The 12,191-nt window shown below is 39.6% G+C and overlaps 1 long non-coding RNA gene across 1 annotated transcript; it reads right to left on the reverse strand.

Annotated features, from left to right (window-relative positions):
• Nucleotides 1-3,784: 3,784 nt before the first annotated feature.
• LOC108394008 (uncharacterized) lies at nucleotides 3,785-10,022 on the reverse strand. The gene is made up of 3 exons (XR_001852355.3): nucleotides 9,870-10,022; nucleotides 9,320-9,488; nucleotides 3,785-6,343 (listed from the first exon to the last, which is right to left on the reverse strand). It is a non-coding gene; the product is annotated as an uncharacterized lncRNA (long non-coding RNA).
• Nucleotides 10,023-12,191: the final 2,169 nt, after the last annotated feature.

Consider the following 12,191-nt stretch of genomic DNA (forward strand, 5'->3'; position numbering starts at 1 on the left):
ATTGAAGAGTTGACTCAGCAGTTGAAAAGTATCTGGCACTGATATAAGCGAAATGTCCTTATTACACTGAGAAGGCATCTGAGGCCTTCAAATTGGGCTTCCAGACCCTAGGAAAGCTTTTTGAAGCCAAAGCTCATGTTCAAAAGGCTCGATGTACATGAGTTTCTATGTCAAAGAAAAAGGCCTGCCAGTGGGGAGGACTTGTTGGGGGTGCAGGTGGTATTATCTAAAAGAAGATCACTCACCTTTTGCAAATAAACTATGAAGCAATTTTAAACAATTCATTTTTCTTCCCTAAAGAAAAAAATGAGTGACTAGCTTCCAAATAAAATGTATATTTTGCCTACCTTACAGAAATTAGCAACAATGTGGGTGACGGAATTTGAAACAGACTTTGAAAAATATTATTTCTAGTATTTTCCCACAGTAACAGTCTGGGGAACAGTTTTTCTTATTAGATAACCAAGAAGATAATCCTTTATAATAGTCTGGAAATTTGCCTCTCTCAACAAGGGTGGGAAAAGCAAGTATTCAAACTCTGGGAAAAGGCATCTCCAAGGAAACTCCATGTTTACCCTTCTTTGTGGAAATTGTGTGAGTACAGGCATCTCCGTCTCTAAGCAGGTGACTGACAGAGCGCTTTCAGAGAAGGGGTCTCCACGCCCCTCCCAGCAAATGCCTCAGGCAGTCATTAGCTTATTAGACTTCTCTGGTAATTAAATGTCTGTGTAATAGCCCAAAGCCACATGCAACTAGGAAAAATGAAATCATTGGGAATGTAGTCCCAGATTAATGGCTGACAGAGAGAAATGGCCAAAAAAGAGAGAAGGTGGGGGTAGGGGGCTGAAGAAAGGGTAAAACCAGCTACAGAAAGAATGGGACAGAAATTCTCCCTCTCTCTCACACACACACACACTCACAAATTAGCATTCAGTGTTTCCAATTAAATTTGGATTATTTAAAAGCCATTCCCTTTCCTGTTAGAAACTGTTTAGAAAGGATTAAGCACAATACTAAAGAAGAGATTTGAGGTTCACAAACCACTGAACACACAGCACCCTTTTAATACAATAAGTCAAATACAAGCCTGGCTCCCAGTATAGAAAAGCCTGGGAAATGTACATACTGGGTTTAATCATGGTTAATACTAGATTTTACATAATGCGGGTGGAAGAAATAGCCAAACTGTATGGTAGATATAATTGGAGATTTGCATTCCACTTAAGAGATCTGCTATAAGCTCTTAGAAAACCAATTTAAAAGGATTTCTAAACAGATGAAAATTTTGTCCTTTTTCATCAAGGAGTGTGCTGTCTGGTAGAGCAATAAAGAAAGTACAATCTCTGTTCAGAGCATTAAAGGGGGTTCAGGGAAGGATAGAGCCCCTGTGGTTAGGAGTAAAAACAGGATCTTTATGGATGAAGCATATTTGAAGTAAGCTATGAAGGAGAAACAGCATTGAAGTTTGGTAAGTACAGATAGTGAGGAATAGTGTCCAGGGAAAAATGCAATGGCTAAAAATTAGCAACAGCAACAATAATAATAATGATGATGAGTTTGGAGTACACCAGACTGCCAATTTGTTTAGAGCGGTGGTTATCAAACTGTGGTTCCTGGATAGCAATGTCAGCATCAATATGGAAATGTGTTAGAAATGTAACTTCTTCCAAAGAAGATATCCATATGGCCAACAGGTGTGTGAAAAGGTGTTCAACATCACTAATCATCCCGGAAATGCAAATCAAAACCACAAGATCTCACCTCACACATGTCAGACTATCATCAAAAAGACAAGACATAGCAACAAGTGTTGACAAGGATGTGGGGAAAAGGGAACTCTGTGCACTGTTGGTGGGACTATAAATTGGTGCAGCCATGATGGAAAACAGTATAAAGGGTCCTCAAAAAAATAAAAAATGAACTATCATATCATCCAGAGATTCCACTTCTGGGTATTTACCCAAAGAAAATAAAAACATTATCTTGAAGAGACATCTGTACCCCATTGTTCATTGTGGCATTATTTACAATAGCCAAGACATGGAAACAATCTAAGTAGCCACTGATGGATGAATAGAAAAAGAAAATTTGAGATGTATCTGTATATACCCATATTTATATTACATATATTTCAGCCATAGAAGAGAAGGAAACCATTTGTGACAACATGGATGGACCTAGAGGGGTTACACTAAATGAAACCAAGTCATAGAAAATAAGAACAGATTGGTGGTTGCCAGAGGCACAGGGTTGTGGGAGGGTGGCATTCTCCTCTTGTAATAATATCTATTCCTACTTTTTTATTTTAACTCTATTTTGTAAATGTTACTTTTATAGGGAAACTAAAATTTTTTTGTAAGGTAGCTGGCATCCATATTATACATAAATATTTCCAAGTCTGGAAAACAACAGATGCAAAGCTGAATATTTCATAGCAAACTGCATCATAATTTAGGGATATTAGTACTCATAAACTAAAGGATTTTAGTTATTTTTAAAATAATGTAATGCATATAACTATAAAAAATCATGCAGGAATGAACATTGACACCAGTCAAATGAATTGGTATTCTGACATCCAGGGCCTAAGTGCAGTAATTTACACAAGTTTTCTGGAATGGAAATCAATAAAGTTTTCAGTGGTGAGAAAGCACCGTTAACTAACAAGCTGATAATAGGAGAATTACCAACTATGTAGAGAGGAGGACGATATGAAGAAGCAGTTAGGACTTTTGGATTTGGGCTTGAAGGAGTTCTGATTGATCTCACCTGGAACAATTTGAGGTTCCAAATAAATAATAAAAGTGATGGATAATATAATTCATTAAATAAAATGGGAATTCATGAGTCCAAAACTATAGATAAATGAATAAATGGAAGATCTGATAAGAAACAAAGTATTTCAGAGTCTCAAATTACCTTTGGGAGGGAGGCAGGGAGAGAGGCCTAACAAGCAGGGTCCTCGCACAGAAGTCTGCAGATGGGGTTGTGGCAGCCGGGAAGTGAGGTAGAGAGTAGGAGCTATGACTGAAATCAGCCGTGGGATTTTGTCTGGGACTCGGTAGTGCCTGTAACTTATGTACCTCACCTCACTGTCAGGAAACTCAAGAGTTTCCCGGCACTGCCATGAAAGGACCATCCATGTAGCTGCACAACTAACAGATCACATCTCAGTTTGCTCCTTCAGTGATTTTCACCTCGGCACGGCACATCTCCTGACTGTCTCGTTTCCTTTTCTTCTGCACACTCGACCTTGTTCCTTGAACAAACTTTCAAAGGTATGGTCTGACATCTACTAGTTCACAAGAGTACCTAAAGTGATATACAACATGATTCTGCTGTCAAATCACACTGCAAAGAATTCAGCCTTTGGGGAGAAATTTCCAAGAAGCAGCAAAGAACCCAGTACTATATTTCAAAGCAGCACTCTTGAAGACCCAACGCCTTACCGGGATGGGGTACTGGGAGGCCTCACAGATGAGCCAAGATCTCACAAGCACACAAAGAGAGCAATAGAAGAAGGATGTCAACCCAGCCTTGCACGTCTTGAGTGTATGGGCTTGTCTAACTCCATTTGGGTCTGTGGCAGAAGCAGGATTTTAAAAATGATTCTGTCAGTTCCAGGACTTTACTACCGTCTGTTAGTCCAGATCATTACTGCTGTGAGTGGCCTTGCTATAGCGGTGACAGTACAGTTGGCCCTCAAACACCATGGGTTGAACTGCACAGGTTCACTTATATATGAATTTTTTCCAATAAAGATACAGGAAAAATGTTTGGAGATCTGAGAATATTTGAAAAAACATTTTCTTTTCTCTAGCTTACTTTATTGTAAGAACACAGTATACAATACTTATATGTCTATAATGTACAAAATAGGTGTTAATCAACTGTACGTTATCAGTAAGCCTTGTAGTCAATAGTGACTATTAGTGGTTAAGTTTTAGCAGAGATTCAAAAGTCACACATGGATTTTCAACAGTGTGGAGGATCAGCGCCTCTAACCCTGGGTTGTTCAAGGGTCAGGTGAGTTTTAATAAAAGTAGATGATTTTTTTATCTTGTCTTTCTGAACTTTTATATCTTAAAACTAAGCACATACACATTTTAGTGTGTATGTAAACTAAGCACACATTTTACTTGTATGAACTGATGACAGAGTTTTCTTCTTTTGGTAACTGATATATGAAGCACACTAATTACTCTTTGGAGAAAAGGATATTGTGTGTCTTTCCAATTCCCACTTAAAGTAGGCTTCCCAGAGGAGAGGATGATGGAACCTGAGTGAGTGGCTGTGCAGGGGTATAGTGAAAGGGTGGATACCTGGAAAAGTAAATAGATCAAGACATGCTCATTTTGCTTCTATTATTATGTACTTAAATACAGTAACCATAAAAAAAAAACTGTCAGATCATTTTTCCCTCAAGGAACTTGCACTGTCAAGGATACAAGCCTTACATATATAAAATAAGTAAACGAGTAGAGAACACCACTAAAGCAACCATTAAATTGTGTTGTATAGACAAGCGGCTCTCCTCCTGAGCATGAGGATTTAGGGCCAAGTACAGTTTGCTGTGTACAAGCTGTACAGTTCTATGTAGCAGCCTTGTAAGGATCCTTTTTACATATCAATGTGTCTGTGTGTATTAGGGCAGTGGTATGTGATTATATGATTCTGATTGTACTTTCGATCTTTATTGATTGAGAATATGTGTATGTGTGTAGATGGACTAAAAACACATTGGAATGAGCATGGGTGTGGGACATGCATGCTTTAAAAAAAAGAGGCACAGTGAGTCAGGAAAGATGGGAGATGGTGGGACTGAAGAGAGTAGATTGAAACAGCAGCATGAGACCATTCGAAGCAGAAGGAACAAGAAGCTAAGGCTCAGATGCAGGCATGAATTTTCAATGTGGGGGCCCTGTTGGAAGTAATGTCATGTTTGAACTGTGCTTTTTTCTTGACTCTCTGTTCATAATTTAATATAGATATTCAAGTACCTAACAGGAAGGGAACCATTCCTTGTAATTTCTTGGTCAAAGATATCATGAAAGTTATTCAAATTGTTATTTTTTTCCTATCACAATGTTTCCATGCCACTTAAGTAATTCATAGTAAAGATGTATACACTAAGCCAAATCATCTTTAACACATTCTTTGTATTCTCACTAATAGAGAAATTCTAAGTGAAAATAATACAATGCCATATACTGATTTCAATAACTACTCAAGGACAAACATATGTATGTATATCTGTGTGTGTGTGTATATATATATATATATATTTATATTTATATATTTATATATATAAAGATTCTTTTTAGTAAAATCTCATTAAGTGGATCCTGACATATCCAAAGAATCTAGCCCTCTGGAGTGGCACAAAGACAACACTCCAGTGAACCCACTGGGTTCAACAAACTGGCCTCTTCGTTGCACAATTGTCCTGAGATGTACTGGTGATTATTTCTGATTTTCCAAAAAACATGAAACAACTGTGGAAGGAATGATTGAATTCTTCTTAGAACACAGGGCAAACATTTTAGCTTTATAGTTTGACATCTGAGATTACACACAGACAGCACTCAGTTTCCTATATCCTCAGGCTCACAGTATTTTACAACCTAAAAGAGACTGCATTCTTTCCCAGCTTTAAAACAGAGGTCCTATAGTGAAAAAGAGCCAGGAGACTCCATCCTGTGTCTCAAGTGATTCAGGGAAATGGAGCCAGAGCCAGAGGTGGAGGAATTGTCTTGTTTCACAAGAGGAAGTAGAATAGGGAGGAAAGGATGATGTATCAGTCAGCTACTGGTGCAATAGTACAGAATAACAAAGTGTAAGGTTGAAGGCACTGGGGAGAGGGGTGAGCACGTCAGACACTGATGACGTGCCAAAGTCCCCGCTGCTGCCCCCTACCAACCTGAAAAATGTGCCTTAGGCTAGCCAATCCTCGCGCTGCTGTAAATCTAAGCTCTGCCTCCCCCTACCTTCTTTAAAAACTCACTGCCTGGTCTGCTGTGTGTGACTTCCGCGGCCTGTGATAGCCAGACAGGAGAATATCACCTGGGAATGGCGCTCAAATAAACTACCTGGCCCTTTGTTGCCTCTCGTCACCTGCTTATTTCGGCTAGAATTTATCGGCCACAAAGTACCCCAAAACTCAGGGGATTATAATAAAAGCATCAATTTTTCTTTTGCACAGGTCTTTCACTTGGCTGGCGTGACTGCTCCTGGCTGTGGGCTGGCTCCATAGCGCGCATCAGGACCACATCCACTCCAGAGATCTTTCATCTTCTTTGGTTTAGTCACTTCCTGGAGCAAATTCTTCCTAATATTCAGCAACCTGGGTCATTACAACAAAACAAGGATCAAATGTGAGAAAAACCCAGAACTTCTTAAGAATCTCTTGAGACCAAGATAAGGAAATAAATACTATTCATAACCAGAGAAACAGGTTCTTCCCCTGTTCTCATACCCTTGCTCCTACCTTCCATGTTGCAGATGAAACTGCAGTATTTCCAGAATCTCTCACCTGGCCTTAGTGCATCTCCATTTCAATAGGTGTTTCTAAGGGGTAGAGAGAACTAGTCCATCTCCATATCAATAGGTGATTACAAGGGGGACCAAGGGCATATCTGGACCAGAGAGGTGTGGTGGGATCATTTTTGCAGCTGGGTCATGAAAGACACTGGCAAGCAAAGTGGACAACTGCTTGTAAAGCAATAAATGTGTTTCTCTCACTTTATTTCTCCCTTTGACTGATTTCAGCTTCAAAGGTTGTTTGCCCCAGGCTGGGAACATGTTTTCCCCTGGAGTTACACATATATACTTTCTTCATGAGCTTCTGAGTATTCTCTCCTCCTTAAAAATCTACTGATACATGGCTAAATTCATAACTGCAACAAAGTTGGATATTAAAGAAATGTGGGAAAAAAGAGCACACTTTGATAACAAACAGCAGACCCCACTTTGTAAGTTATTCCTTCTCATTGAGCCTCAGTCTCTGCAAAATGAGATTTTTTAGTATAGTCACTATTGGCAGTCTAAAAGCAATAAAGCACCTTGGTAGAGAATGGGTCTTCAATGCCCAGCTGAGAGAAATGCTATAATTAAACAAATTTAGCAACACCTTTTCCTTAAATAAAAGTCACCATTAATAGAGTTTCTAAAGACCAAGTCTGAACCCAAAATAAATATGTTAATAGATACTTATCAGGACAATTGCCCTGAGCAAGAGGTTTCACTTTGAAGTTGAATTAGGTGTCAGGATACAGAGAGATGTTAGGAACGAGGAAGGTCGGGAATAATTTATAGGATGCAGGGTTTTTTTCCTTGGAATAAGGAAAAGCTCAAGCTCTGAGAGACAGGTTTGGGTTTGGTGAATTTGGGCCCCATGCAAGTGAGCAGAGAGGAAATCAGAGGAAGTGAAGAGGCAGAGCAGTCAGGGGCTGGGTGCACTGGGGTCTATTTGGGTTGTGGCAAGTGGCTGGGTGCTACACACAGCCTTCTACAGAACAATTTCATGTCAAACAGACAAGTTGCCGTGAGCTTCCTCCTATGCCCACTCTCTACCTCTGGTGATAAATAGTAGTGTGGCCACCAGTTCCTGCCACTTCTGCCTGTGCCACTGAGTTTTGAAGATAATGTGATCGCATTGACCTTCAGGCTCAAGACAAGTGCCTGAAACTGCAGGGACAGCACATTCTTGTGTTGATCCTAAGAACTGCTGGAGGAAGAGAAGGCTCAGGGACTGGAAAATCAGCCTGGTAGGCATTCCCTGGTGGGCAGCAGACCCAGCTCTTACACCAGAGCAAAGTGAGTGGGGAAGGAGCAGCCTCATGTGATGGTGCAAGCAAGATGCCAACTCCAATTCCACTGCCAGGGGAAGCTGGAAAGTGGTCCCTGATAAGGTGGGCAAAAATCTGTTTCAGTCCTTTGGGACCACCTTACAGGATGTGGACTGGGGCCAGAACCACAAGCCCAGAGAGAAAACAAGCCAGAGTAGGATCACAAAGCTGCCAGCCTGGATGGTTTCTGTGCTCTGCGTATGTTCTTGGTTTGCTTTTCTCATGTTCTCCCTCAGCACTGACTAAAGTAATCGGGTCTTTTCACACCAGCCTATCTCAGTCGTGGAACTTTCCAGAGAAAACAGGGCTGTCCCAACCCAGAGCAGCATGTGGTGGCAGGGGGCACTCCAAAAGAGAGTGCCTCTGGGGCCATGGAGTTGGAGCTGCTTGGTCCAGGTGGTTTCCCCCACCAGGAAACTGGCAAAGTTTAATTGTGCGGGATGATTTCCCTCTCCCAAGGGATGACATGTTATTTGTTGTATAGGGAAGAACTCTCTTGGTGGCCAAGAATGTGGTCTCCGGAATTAGACCTAGGACTTAATTTGGTCCCATCACTTACAGCTGTGTGATCTTGAATATGTTTCTTATTCATCTAAACTGGTTTTCTCGTCTATGAAAAGTATTATAATGGTAACTTGCAAGGATGTTGTAAGAATTAAATAAAGTAATGCACGTAAAGTTCTTGGCAAAAGGCCTGGAAGAACTGAATAAAGATAGATCATCAGTATTTCATTATTCTTATGCTTTCTGAAAATCTGGAGAACAGAGGTGATATAATTACTCAAAAAAAGGTTGGATGGAACTATTTCTCTCTCCCTATCATAAATGGACTGCTGACTCCAAGTAATTTAATAAATGTCATATTTCCAGGTGGGAGACACAGTACCTGGAAGTTAGTAAAGCTGTTTTGGGGGGAACTTGTCTTCCAAAATGAGCAAGACAGAAAAATGTTCCTCATGTCTCCTAGTGCAGAATTAGGACTATTATTGATCAAATTCTTAGGAGAAAAATAAAAAACAAATGACCGCTTTCATCAACATTAAAATTTACTTTTGGAGGACAAGCTTCATTTATTAGACATACGGTTAAAGAGTTCATGATTCATGGCTGTAAATGAGGAACTATCAAAAGCAAAGCTGAAGTTGGAAAAACTATGTCCGCCCCCCTGCACTGAACCCTCTCCTCTCCCGTGTGCAATGAAAGCTTCACTAAATAAGAAAAGAGAGACATGTTTAGAGGCCAGACGTTTTACTTTGAGGAGTATTTTTAGACAGGGAGAAAAGGACAGGGGTGCCTGGGCCACGGGAGGGGAGAATCTGAGGGCAGGGGAGTCAGCGCAGGGGAGAGAGGACGTCAGGCTTCTCCTGTGAGACCCGGCGGAAAACCCAAAATGGCTGGACTAGCTTCCAGTGGAGAAAACTATTACATCTCTGCCCAGCATGGCGTTCCAGTCCTGGTGGGAGCAAACATACCGAACGTAAGGGGGAAGGAAGGGGCTGTCTCGCCCTCTCTCCTCCAAGCACAGCGGGAAGGACGCCGCCAACAGCCGCTGCACCTTCGCGGTCCCGGCCGGGGTCGCTCCGCAGGCTGATGGGCAGGAAGCCCGGGAAGGCAGGACAGGCTCAGCGCGGCAGGGAGACGCTGGAGACGGGCGGGGGGAGCCCGGAGATGCAACAGTGAGGAGAGCCGAGATAAAGCAATAACCATTAAGGACACCAAATTTGTGAGCAAAAGTTTCCCCCCACCAAAAGAAATCAGGATCGGACAATTATAAGCAGTTTTTACCAAAAGCTTCAAGTGATAATATCAATCTTACAGAAACTGTTTCAGTGACCAGAAAACATGAGAAAGCTACTTAACTCATTTTGGAATCCCAACATAACCTGGATACCACAACTGGATAATAATAGTACAACTAAAGAAAATTACATCTATCTCACAATGAACATAGATTCAAAAATATTAAGTAAATAATAGCACATCAAATCAGAAATAGGACTAAAAATGAATAAGAAGAGTTACCTCAGTCTTAAAGTTTCAGGTTTTTGTCAAAAGGAAGAAAATATAAATTTTTTTGTAAATGAGAGGACAACTTCCAGTTTTTGCCAACTCTGCCAGAACTTCTATTCCATGATAGTAAGCTCCAGAGAATGTGTGCAATACACTAAAATAGGACCTTCAAACCACGTGCCTATTGCTTCAGTCATCATGTTCGTATCGCAGCCAACAGGAAGGAGGAGGTGGACGTGAGCCTTCCCTTACGCACACCTCCTCAGAGTCTCACGGAACACGTGTGCTTGCACACCACTGGCCAGAAGTTAATGAGGTGTCCACCCCAGCTTCCAGCGCACCTGGAAGGTGTGGTCTTTGGTCCCAAAAGAATCAGCAGATCTCCTACTAAAATAGATACCATAGATACATAGATATAGGTAGGCAGAGAATGGATATCAACACAACAGTAATATAACATTAAAAATATAATTTAAAAAATTTCACTGAAAACAACAACATGCGTGATATGGTACATAGGAATAAATCTATAGAAACAGCAAATTAAGAACTAAAATATATGTGGGAAAAGATGGAGAAAATTATAAAGAATATAATAGAAATTTTGAATAAGTAGAGAGATATACCATATTCACAGAAAAAAAGACTCAATATCACAAAGACTTTATTCTCACCAAATTAATCAATAAATCTGAAGCAATTTCACAACAAATCTGAGCTGGGTTTTTAATGAAATTGTCATAAAATGAGCCATAAGATTCACATGGGAGAACAAGAAGTCAAGAATCAATTTTGAAGAGAAATTAAATGACAAGAATTATCCTAAATAAGAGTAATTAAAAATTATCCTTAATTATTAGATAATAACTGTGTTGGAAGAGAGTAGAAAACAGACAAATGAAATAGAATAGAAAGGCAGAGAACGATCCAAGCATACACAGAAACTTGATGTCTGGCAATTGGGAAATATACAGCATGCAAATGAGTGGGTGTATTAGGTCAGGGTTCTCCAGAGAAACAGAACCAATAGGGTATGTGTGTATGTGTATCTGTATATCTAAATCTGTATCTTTATCTATCTTTCTATCTATATATACAGTGAGAGTGAGATTTATTGATTGATTTTAACGAATTGTCTCACAGGATTGTGGAGGCTGGAAACTCCAAAATCTGCAGGGTAGGCCAGTGGGTTGGAGCCCCATGAAAGAGCTGGGTCTGCACTCTGAGTTCAAATGCAGTCTGCTGGCAGAATTCCCTCATTTTCTTCTGGGAAGAACAGTCTTTTTCTATTAAGGCAGTCAACTAGTTGGCTGAGTCTCGCTTACATTATAGAGGTAATCTGCTTTATTCAAATTCTACTGATTTAAATGTTAATGTTGGATTAAAAAGTACCTTCACAATAACATCCAGAATACTCTTTGACCAAATATCTGGTTACTGTGGTCTTGCCAAAATGACATAAAATTAAACATTATATAAAAAGGCACAATAATTCTCAATCACAGTATAAGGTCACAGAGATTGTAGTACCCATGGAGAATATAGTCAATGATTCTGTAACATCATTCTATGTTGATAGATAATAACTGCACTAGAAGGGGTGAGGATTTAACAATATGGGCAACTGTTGAACCACTGTGTTGTATATTTCAAGCCAACATAAGATTGTATATCAATGATACTTCAAAAAGAAAATTAACCATCACAGTGACATAAGAGAGAGCTATTCTAAATGTGATGCTGAGACAAATGATTATCCATATGGGAAAAAAATTAGATCCAAATTCACTTCATTCCAAAATTTAATTCTAGATGGATTAAAGAGTTCAATGTAAAGCAATAAAACCTCCAAACATTTAGAAAAAATATAGACTCTTTTTGTGGCATCAGGGTAGAAAAGAGTTTGTTAAACACAACAAAAACACATCTAAAAAAGGAAAATTGATAAAATCAGTAACTTAAGAGTAAAAACTGTTCTTTAAATAAAGGAATCATAATCAAACTTCCAAGACAAAAATAGACTGGAAAAAAATGTGTGTAATGAAATAAATAATAAAGGTATAGTATCTGCATTTAAAGAATTTATTCCAATTGGTGGGAGAAAGGCAAACAGCCAAACAGAAAAGTAGCCAGAGGATATCAACAGGCTGTCACAGAAGGAGAAATGTTAAGTGATGAGTAAAAATGCACAAATTGTTCTATCTCTCTAGTAATCAGGAAAACAAAATGTAAGATATGCTATTTCATATCCATAATATTAGAAAAAGACCTCCGGATCATGTATTATGTGACATGCACCAAAATACACAATCTCAGAAACACAATACATAGTCT

Source organism: Manis javanica, chromosome 3, assembly GCF_040802235.1.
Source record: "Manis javanica isolate MJ-LG chromosome 3, MJ_LKY, whole genome shotgun sequence".
Lineage (NCBI taxonomy): Eukaryota > Metazoa > Chordata > Mammalia > Pholidota > Manidae > Manis > Manis javanica.